Here is an 11234-nt window from a genome sequence, read left to right as displayed (position 1 = left end):
GTGTCGGTGGCACATAAAATCACCCACTACACTCTCGGAGTGGTTGGCGTTAGGAAGGGCATCCAGCTGTAGAAACACTGCCAGATCTGACTGGCCTGGTGCAGCCTTCGGGCTCCCCAGACCCCAGTTGAACCGTCCAACCCATGCTAGCATGGAAAGCGGACGTTAAACGATGATGATGATGATGATGATGATAAACCACGTGAATGCGGTGGATTTTGAAAATTTATAACATATAGACTCAAGGCATGTTCATCATTGCCTCATGGATGTATGTTAGTCCTTGGCTTTTCTGCTGATGAGGCAACGCCAGTGGTAAATAAATTAATTAAATTAATTTATTTACAAAAGATTGCCAAAACTATGCATAGTCCAGAAAAGATAGGGTAAACGTTTTTATTTCTCTTTCTATTTCAGAATTACAACTATTAGTGGTTTGGAGTTTGGCTGCTCTTTCTAGTGAGTCGGATGTCCTATCATGGCCATCCCTGATATGTTTGAATGTATATTATATAGTCTATTGACTATTTTTTTCTTTCTCACTTGACCGCTGGTAGCGGAGAATTTTTCTAGAATTTTTTGCTACCCTAAAATTTATTAATATATTATATACATAGATATCTATTTTTTTCTCTTTTTCTCTTTTTACTTGTTTCAGTCATTTGACTGCGGCCATACTGGAGTACCGCCTTTAATCGAGCAACTCGACCCCGGGATTTATTCTTTGTAAGCCCAGTACTTATTCTATCATAAACACACCAGCATCGGTTGTCAAGCAATGCTAGGGGAACAAACACAGACACACAAACATACACGCACATACATATATATATATATATATATATATATATATATATATATATACACATATATACGACGGGCTTCTTTCAGTTCCCGTCTACCAAATCTACTCACAAGGCTTTGGTCGGCCCGGGGCTATAGTAGAAGACACTCGCCCAAGGTGCCCAAGTCCTTCAACCCCACAAATCTGTAACATGTTCCATATTTTTATGCTCTGACACCTCATCACCATTGCTGTCTTCATTCCAGTTATTGCAACTAAAGCTTATACATATTTACAAAGTCAGAAAACAGCACAGCTCCTTCCATGACTTTAGGAAACATTTTTTCACGCTGAGAGTTGCTGAAGCATGGAACAAACTGCCAGCATCAGTTGTTAGTTGTCGGAGCACTGCATCCTTCAAAACTTCCATGCTTCCTGAGATTCGCCAACACTACACCTGATTTTCTCCCCTCCATACACACACCAGCATGTATCTGACTCATACATTGTTCGCTTTCCAGACATTTCTACATTACTGCATATACTTTATATGCACTTTCTGACAAGTTGTGGTGCACCTCAGCACTGTATACAATAATTTCATTATTATTATTTTTATTATAATGCGGGGGTACCCATATATCTTCACTTATAACAAGGCACATATTCTTGTCTTTATCATATTTTAGCCTTTCAGCACCTGGTATAAAATCACTTTCCCCTCTACTACAGCTCGCTTCATTTGAGCAAGTTTTCTTTGTGTTGTGACTTACTTGGCACCCTTACTAATACCAGTGCCATGGGAAAAAAAGCATCCCATATCTCTCTCTATATAAACGGCAGTTTGTCTGTGCGTGTTTCTGTGTGTCTGTTTGCTTGTACCCTCACCCTGACCACGGCTTTCAACCGATTCTGATGAAACTTGATACACACATAGCCCAATGTCATAATTCAAAACTAACGCAGCGAAAATTTTGAAAAGTTCCCCCAGTTCTGAAAAAAATCGATAAATTCGACATGGGGTCGAGAATCAGAAACACAAATCACAGACTGTCTAGGGGACGCAACTCGACCTTTTAACTCTCAAAAAAAAATTTACCATAATTTTTTTTCCATTTTTTTGCTATTTTTTGGCTATAACTCTCTAAAAATGCTTTATAGTTATTTCCCTTACAAACCCGAGCAACGCCGGGTGATACTGCTAGTCTTCTCTAAAGTGGTTGGCATTAGGAAGGGCATCCAGCTGCAGAAACCATTCTAGAATGGACATTGGAGCCTAACACAGTCTTCTGAGGGCAATAATGTACCTCTTGTATAACAAGACACTCTCTCTATCATACTGTAACCGCACAACACCTGACATATAACCACCTTACCTTCTACCACAGTTCTTAACTGGGGTCCATATGGCCCTTGAGGGCCCATATAACATGTTTGGGGGTCCACTCAACGAAATTGTAAATTGGGGATCCACAATAGTATTTTAAGGGCCCCTGAAAATATTTTGCTTTAGATGTATGTATTTGTATGTATTGCAAGAAACAGCTGGGTTTCTTTCTCTAACATTTTACATCGAATGGTTTTAGTGGGGTCCACCAGAATAAAAGAGTAATCAAAGGGGTCCATAGATAAAAAAATGGTTGAGAACCCCTGCTTTAGATGTCTGTATTGGTCTGTATTGCAAGAAACAGCTGGGTTTCTTTCTCTAACATTTTTCCATTGTTCAACCTACACAAATTAATGGGTGGAAAACAAAATAGGAATTTTGAAAGAAGTTTCTATAAAACTAGTTTTTTAAACTTTGGATGGCTAAGGGGGTCAACCAGAATGAAATAGTAATCAAAGGGGTCTATAGATAAGAAATAGTTGAGAACCCCTGCTTTAGATGTATGTAAACACTGAATGGCTATGGAGGTCCACCAGAATAAAATAGTTATCAAAAGGGTTCAAAGATAAAAAAAAATAGTTGAGAACACCTGCTTTAGATGTATGTATTGGTTATGTATTGCAAGAAACGTCTAGGTTTCTCTCTCTAGCATTTCACGTAATTTAACCTACACAAGTTAATGTGTGAAAAACAAAATAGGAATTTTGAAAGAAGTTTCTATAAAACAAATTCTTAAACATTGGATGTCTATGGGGATACACCAGTATAAAATAGTTATTAGAGGGGTCCATAGATAAGAAATAGTTGAGAACCCCTGCTTTAGATGTCTGTTTTGGTTATGTATTGCAAGAAGGTTGCTTTAACATTTTTACATAGTTCGATCTATACAAGTTAATGTGTGGAAAACAAAATAGGAATTTTGAAAGAAGTTTCTATAAAACTAGTTTTTAAACATCGAATGACTATGAGGTAAGTAGCTTGCTTATGAACTACATGTGTGTGTGTTGTCAGATACATGTGTGTGTATGTCTTAAGATTAATGTGTGTGTGTGTTGTCAGATGCATGTGTGTGTATGTCTTAAGATTAATGTGTGTGTGTTGTCAGATGCATGTGTGTGTATGTCTTAAGATTTATGTGTGTGTGTGTGTTATCAGATACATGTGTGTATGTATTAAGATTTATGTATGTGTGTATATGTGTGTGTTGTCAGATACATATGTGTGTATATCATAAGATTTATGTGTGTGTTATCAGATACATGTGTGTGTATGTATTAAGATTTATGTATGTGTGTATATGTGTGTGTTGTCAGATACACGTGTGTGTATGTCATAGGATTTATGTATGTGTTGTCAGATACATGTGTGTGTATGTATTAAGATTTATGTATGTGTGTATATGTGTGTGTTGTCAGATACACGTGTGTGTATGTCATAGGATTTATGTATGTGTTGTCAGATACATGTGTGTGTATGTCCAGTATGCTGTTGTACATGCAATATGCTCTGGGTCAAGTCCTTCAACCCCACAAAAACCCTTTGGTTTCCAGTTACAAAGAGAAGGCCAGTTGTTACCATCTATTTCTAAAGAACCCTGAACCAAACAAAGATTTCATTCAACACAAAGATTCTAATCGCAGACTAATTAAATTAACATTAACATCGTTAGCATTAGCATGGCGTATTAAATAGCAAACTAGAAATAATTAAGTGATACAAGAGATAGACAGACAATTAAATTAAATGGGAACATCGTTAATAGATGGAGTATGAAAGAGCTGAGTGGGATTAATTATGTGGTGAGATAGACACAGATTAATTAACGTAAATGCTGTTAATGGATGGATTATTAAATAGCTAACTGGAAATAATTACGTAGTAATATATGTTAGTTAGTTAGTTAGTTAGTTAATTTGGCTCAAAAGCAAATAGCAGGGCCATGTAGGGGGACCTGGAGTTAAGTACTGGGTGGTGTTCATGTAAAGAGTTCAGGCCACTTGAGGTCAAGGGAGACTTTGAACAAAGCGGTCGTCGGCATCGTCACCATCTCATCTGGCAGCTTGTTCCACGGATCTGCAACCTGGATGGAGAAAGCTCCTCTCCTTCGATTGAGATGAAATCGTCGCAGGTAGAGCTTTTCGGAATGACCCCGCAGCCGACGCTCCGGAGCAGGAGTGAAGAACAGCTCTTTCGAGAGGTTACACTTTCCGCTTATTATGTTGTGGGCGAGAATGAGATGACCACGGCGGCGGCGTTTTTGTAGAGAATAAAGGTCGAGCGTCCTCAGCCTTTCTTCATAGGACAAATTAAATTAACATTAACATATATGTAATGAAACAGCTGTGTGAGTCTTTTACATCACTAAAAGATGAAGCAACAGAGGAGCCAAATGGCAATAAACATGTGGCCAGTTGTGTGATTGTGTGTGTTTATTATACATTGGGTCTCACAGAGGCAATGATGAAAGACCAAGATCTCTGGAGATATGCTGTGACTGCAAAGACCCAACAAATGATGTGAGTTCATAGCTGTTTCCTGCACCAGTTTCACATAGCCCCAGCCCATCCAAAGTACCTTGGATTGCAGAACGACCTGCTGTGCTTACCTTGGATCGTAGGGTGACATGCTGTGCTTGAGGAGACCTATTGAGTCAAGTACATCGACATCAAAATAAATATCAAATGGAAATTGTAGTTGCGATACCTGTGCCGGTGGCACGTAAAAAGCACCATCTGCACGTGGCTAATGCCAGCGCCGCCTTGACAGGCTTCTGTGCTGGTGGCATTTAAAAAGCACCAACCGATCGTGGCCGCTGCCAAACTCCCTTGGCACCTGTGCCGGTGGCACTTAAAAAGCACCCACTACACTAATGGAGTGGTTGGCGTTAGGAAGGGCATCCAGTTGTAGAAACACTGCCAGATCAGGCTGGAGCCTGATGCAGCCTCCTGGCTTCCCAGACCCCGGTCGAACCGTCCAACCTGTGCTACCACGGAAAACGGATGTTAAACAATGATGACGAATGTGATGATGATGATGATGATGATGATGATATATACACACACACACACACACACACACATGAGAGGGTGCTGAGAAGTTCCTGACTTTGAGGGTATCATGAAAGGCCTGGGTGGGGGCCCAATCTTGTTAGTTCTTTTAAAAATCTTAGAAAAACTGAAGGACTGCGGCAATGAGTGTGTGAATTTAAGAGAGGAATCATCATCATCATCATCATCATCGCTTAACGTCCGTTTTCCATGCTAGCATGGGTTGGACGGTTCAACTGGGGTCTGGGGAGCCCGAAGGCTGCACCAGGCCAGTCAGATCTGGCAATGTTTCTACAGCTGGATGCCCTTCCTAATGCCAACCACTCCGAGAGTGTAGTGGGTGATTTTATGTGCCACCGACACAGGTGCCAGACGAGGCTGGCAGACAGCCACGCTCGGATGGTGTTTTTTATGTGCCACCGACACAGGTGCCAGACGAGGCTGGCGAACGGCCACGCTTGGATGGTGTTTTTTATGTGCCACCGACACAGGTGCCAGACGAGGCTGGCAGACGGCCACGCTCAGATGGTGTTTTTTATGTGCCACCGACACAGGTGCCAGACGAGGCTGGCGAACGGCCACGCTCGGATGGTGTTTTTTATGTGCCACCAACACAGGTGCCAGACGAGGCTGGCAGACGGCCATGCTCGGATGGTGTTTTTTATGTGCCACCGACACAGGTGCCAGACGAGGCTGGCGAACGGCCATGATCGGATGGTGTTTGTTACGTGCCCACAGCACGGAGGTCAGTTGAATAAAATATGGTGAATAAAATCATAATTTACTGATCTTTCTGTATTTTCTTTTACTTAAAACCAGGAACTTTTCAACACCCCCCCGTGTGTATGTGTGTGTGTGTGTGTAAATATATGCGTGGCTGTATGATAAGAGATTTCTTTCCCAACCACATTTCTAGGTTCTCATTTCTTGGTGGTATTTTATGGAGACTTTGCATGATATAATATTTATTTCTTTACTACCCACAAGGGGCTAAACATAGAGGGCACAAACAAGGACAAAGGGATTAAGTCGATTACATCAAACCCCAGTGCATAACTGGTACTTATTTAATCGACCCCGAAAGGATGAAAGGCAAAGTCAACCTCAGTGGAATTTGAACTCAGAACGTAACGGCAGACGAAATACCTATTTCTTTACTATCCACAAGGGGCTAAACACAGAGAGGACAAACAAACGGATTAAGTCGATTAAATCGACCCCAGTACGTAACTGGTACTTATTTAATCGACCCCGAAAGGATGAAAGGCAAAGTCGACCTCGGTGGAATTTGAACTCAGAACGTAACGGCAGACGAAATACCTATTTCTTTATTACCCACAAGGGGCTAAACACAGAGAGGACAAACAAACAGATTAAGTCGATTAAATCGACCCCAGTACGTAACTGGTACTTATTTAATCGACCCCGAAAGGATGAAAGGCAAAGTCGACCTCGGTGGAATTTGAACTCAGAACGTAACGGCAGACGAAATACCTATTTCTTTATTACCCACAAGGGGCTAAACACAGAGAGGACAAACAAACAGATTAAGTCGATTAAATCGACCCCAGTACGTAACTGGTACTTATTTAATCGACCCTGAAAGGATGAACGGCAAAGTCGACCTCGGTGGAATTTGAACTCAGAACGTAACGGCAGACGAAATACCTATTTCTTTACTACCCACAAGGGGCTAAACACAGAGAGGACAAACAAACAGATTAAGTCGATTAAATCGACCCCAGTACGTAACTGGTACTTATTTAATCGACCCTGAAAGGATGAACGGCAAAGTCGACCTCCGTGGAATTTGAACTCAGAACGTAACGGCAGACGAAATACCTATTTCTTTACTACCCACAAGGGGCTAAACACAGAGAGGACAAACAAACAGATTAAGTCGATTAAATCGACCCCAGTACGTAACTGGTACTTATTTAATCAACCCTGAAAGGATGAACGGCAAAGTCGACCTCGGTGGAATTTGAACTCAGAACGTAACAGCAGACGAAATACCTATTTCTTTACTACCCACAAGGGGCTAAACACAGAGAGGACAAACAAACAGATTAAGTCGATTAAATCGACCCCAGTACGTAACTGGTACTTATTTAATCGACCCTGAAAGGATGAACGGCAAAGTCGACCTCGGTGGAATTTGAACTCAGAACGTAACGGCAAACGAAATACCTATTTCTTTACTACCCACAAGGGGCTAAACACAAAGAGGACAAACAAACAGATTAAGTCGATTGAATCGACCCCAGTACGTAACTGGTACTTATTTAATCGACCCTGAAAGGATGAACGGCAAAGTCGACCTCGGTGGAATTTGAACTCAGAATGTAACGGCAGACGAAATACCTATTTCTTTACTACCCACAAGGGGCTAAACACAGAGAGGACAAAAAAGGACAGACAAAGGGATCAAGTCGATTACATCAAGCCTTAGTGCGTAACTGCTACTTATTTAATCGAACCCGAAAGGATGAAAGGTAAAGTCGACCTCGGCGCAATTTGAACTCAGAACATAAATCTGATGAAATGCTGTTAAGCAATTCGCCCGGTGTGCTAACGATTCTGCCAGCTCGCTGCCTTATATAATAATGTTATATGATAATATTACATCATCGTTACTACTGTCATTGGTAGTAGTAGTAGTAGTAGTAGTAAGAACTGTAGTACTGCTATTAGTACTAGCAGTATAAAAGGCACTTCCCATTACCATCACAAATACCACCACCATCACCACCACCACCACCACCACCACCACCACCACCACCACCGCCGCCGCCAGCACTACCACCACCACTGCCACCTGTCTCTAGCACTGATACTCATGCTATCACTGTCATTGTAATCATCACCACCACTACCACTACCTCCACCTCTATCATACCCACCCACCATAACCGTCACCCCCCCCCAGTTGCCGTGATTATTTTCATCATCGCCAACATCACCCCCACAATTGTCGCCACCCTTACTTCCACCACTACTACCCACCATTGCTTTAAAAATTCCCACCACCACCAACATACCCCCAATCACCACCACCACCACATCATTACTATCACCCAGGGTGGTGCTGTCTCTACCCTTAATCACATTTCGACTACTTTCTAATTATCTCCTCATATTTCTAAGGAAGTACACTTGTGCACTTGTTGACCCAATGACCTGCTAGCCTATTGACCTTTTGACCTATTTACTGACCAACCTGACCCATTGGTAATTTACTATTTGCATATCGACTGTTTTTCAATCACGCATCTTTGTCTGCATAATGTTCAGTCAGAGACCCCAGTATATTACAGCTACTGAATGAGTCGAGAAAACATAGTCATCTTAACTGCTAGAAATACCTATTTTCTTTACTACCCAATAGGGGCTAAACACAGAGAGGACAAACAAGGACAGACAAACGGATTAAGTCGATTATATCAACCCCAGTGCGTAACTGGTACTTATTTAATCGACCCCGAAAGGATGAATGGCAAAGTCGACCTCGGCGAAATTTGAACTCAGAACGTAACGGTAGACGAAATACCTATTTCTTTACTACCCACAAGGGGCTAAACACAGAGAGGACAAACAAGGACAGACAAATGGATTAAGTTGATTATATCAACCCCAGTACGTAACAGGTACTTATTTAATCGACCCCAAAAGGATGAAAGGCAAAGTCGACCTCGGTGGAATTTGAACTCAGAACGTAGCAGCAGACGAAATACCTATTTCTTTACTACCCACAAGGGGCTAAACACAGAGAGGATAAACAAGGACAGACATAGATATTAAGTCGATTACATCGACCCCAGTGCGTAACTGGTACTTAATTTATTGACCCCGAAAGGATGAAAGGCAAAGTTGACCTAGGCGGAATTTGAACTCAGAACGTAACGGCAGACGAAATACCTATTTCTTTACTACCCACAAGGGGCTAAACAGAGAGGACAAACAGGGACAGACAAACGGATTAAGTCGATTAAATCGACCCCAGTGTGTAACTGGTACTTATTTAATCAACCCCGAAAGGATGAAAGGCAAAGTTGACCTCGGCAGAATTTGAACTCAGAACGTAATGGCAGACAAAATACCGCTAAGCATTTTGCCCGGCGTGCTAACGTTTCTGCCAGCTCGCCACCTTTAACTGCTAGAAACAGCAGTCAGGAAATTCCTTCAAGTCTCCTTCATACTTTAATGTATTGAATTCAGAGTGAAAACACATTAGTTTAACAATCTCCATAGGTTCTGACGATGGTCAGTGAATCAGCTGCTTGATCAACTGATTGTCTGACTTGTAAAATTAATTTCTAAGTGACTGAGTATTCCAAACACTTGTCTACTCTTAGCGTAATACTCTTGTTGAATTAGTGTGACACTGCATCTGCCATAGCGAGAACTTTGAACTACTGGTATAACCCTCCTTATAGCATGAGTGGTTGAATATTGCCAAGACACGTGTATCCTTAACTTTCTGTTTTTGCTCAGTCAGCATGTATATATATACATATATATATATACATATAGGCGCAGGAGTGGCTGTGTGATAGGTAGCTTGCTAACCAACCACATGGTTCCGGGTTCAGTCCCACTGCGTGGCACCTTGGGCAAGTGTCTTCTACTATAGCCTTGGGCCGACCAAAGCCTTGTGAGTGGATTTGGTAGACGGAAACTGAAAGAAGCCCGTCGTATATATGTATATATATATGTGTGTGTGTGTATGTTTGTGTGTGTGTGTTTGTCCCCCTAGCATTGTGTGTTTATGCCCCCGTTACTTAGCGGTTCGGCAAAAGAGACCGATAGAATAAGTACTGGGCTTACAAAAGAATAAGTCCCGGGGTCGAGTTGCTCGATTAAAGGCGGTGCTCCAGCATTGCCGCAGTCAAAATGACTGAAACAAGGAAAAAAAAAAGAAAAAATATATATACATATATATATTTTATATATATTTATATATATATATATATCGATTGTATGTGTTTGTGTGCATGTGTAATGTATATGTATATGTGTGTGTATATGCATATATATATATATATGTATGTGTATAAAATAAAATGGAAGATGTGTGTGTATGTATAGGCCTTTTTCTTGATTCTCCTTAAAAATCAATATTTTTTATCCGATTTCGTTCATGTTCGGAACATACATCACTAATGTTCAAGAGATGGCCATACACTCTTTAAATTTTCCACATAATGAGTAATGCCACTCCTATTTGACGAAAACACCTTCTCATAGGTAAATAACAAATACCAATGATCGTTGCTTCAAGGGACATTATACTCTTGATGACATAGTTATGCTACTTTCACTTCATCTTCTACTACAGTTTTGCAAGCCTAATACTTATTCTATCGGTCTCTTTTGCTGAACCGCTAAGTTACAAAAACGTAAACACACCAGTATCGGTTGTCAAGCAATGTTGGGGGAAAATCATAGACACATAAACACATAAAACACATAAAACACATAAACACACACACACACATACATATACATATATATATATATATATATATATATATATATGTGGCACGTAAAAAGCAGCATCCAATTGTGGCCGTTTGCCAGCCTCGTCTGGCACCTGTGCCGGTGGCATGTAAAAAGCACCCACTAAACTCACGGAGTTGGCGTTAGGAAGGGCATCCAGCTGTAGAATCACTGCCAGATCAGACTGGTGGAGCCTTCTGGCTTCCCAGACCCCGGTTGACCTGTCCAACCCGTGCTAGCGCGGAAAACGGACGTTAAACGATGATGATATACATATATACGACGGTCTTCTTTCAGTTTCCATCTACCAATTCCACTCACAAGGCTTTGGTCGGCCCAAGGCTATAGTAGAAGACACTTTCCCAAGGTGCCACGCAGTGGGACTGAACCTGGAACCATGTAGTTCGTAAGCAAGCTACTTACCACACAGCCCCTCCTATTCATATTATATTTATTATATTTATTTTATTATAAATGCAAAACAACCCCACGGAGGATTTGACGTAAGCTTAAATAA

Source organism: Octopus sinensis, linkage group LG29, assembly GCF_006345805.1.
Source record: "Octopus sinensis linkage group LG29, ASM634580v1, whole genome shotgun sequence".
Taxonomy (NCBI): Eukaryota; Metazoa; Mollusca; class Cephalopoda; order Octopoda; family Octopodidae; genus Octopus; species Octopus sinensis.
The sequence above is the reverse complement of the archived record's forward strand: the minus strand, read 5'-3'. Positions refer to the sequence as shown.